At 43.8% G+C, this 397-nt stretch overlaps 1 non-coding gene across 1 annotated transcript; it reads right to left on the bottom strand.

Annotated features, from left to right (window-relative positions):
* Window positions 1-293: 293 nt before the first annotated feature.
* LOC113926050 lies at window positions 294-397 on the bottom strand. Its single transcript, XR_003521136.1, has one exon. It is a non-coding gene; the product is annotated as a U6 spliceosomal RNA (small nuclear RNA).

Here is a 397-nt window from a genome sequence, read left to right as displayed (position 1 = left end):
CTGATTTATTTTGCTTAGCATTATACTCTTTCTAGCTCCATCCATGTAACTGCAAATGGAAAGATTCATTCTTTTTTTTTTTTTTTTTTAATTTATGTGTCAGAGAGAGACAGAGCACCGGCAGGGGAGCGGCAGGCAGAGGGAGAAGCAGGCTCTTCACTGAGCAAGGAGCTCAATGTGGGACTCGATCCCAGGACCCTGGGATCATGACCTGAGCAGAAAGCAGATGCTTAACTGAGCCACCCAAGGGCCCCTTCATTCTTTTTTAGGGCTGTGGTATATATATATACCACAAAAATATGGAACACTTCACAAATTTGCGTGTCATCCTTGTGCAGGGACCATGCTAATCTCCTTATCATTCCAATTCTAGTATATGTGCTGCTGGAGTGAGCAC

Source organism: Zalophus californianus, chromosome 2, assembly GCF_009762305.2.
Source record: "Zalophus californianus isolate mZalCal1 chromosome 2, mZalCal1.pri.v2, whole genome shotgun sequence".
Lineage (NCBI taxonomy): Eukaryota > Metazoa > Chordata > Mammalia > Carnivora > Otariidae > Zalophus > Zalophus californianus.
The sequence above is the reverse complement of the archived record's forward strand: the minus strand, read 5'-3'. Positions and strand labels throughout refer to the sequence as shown.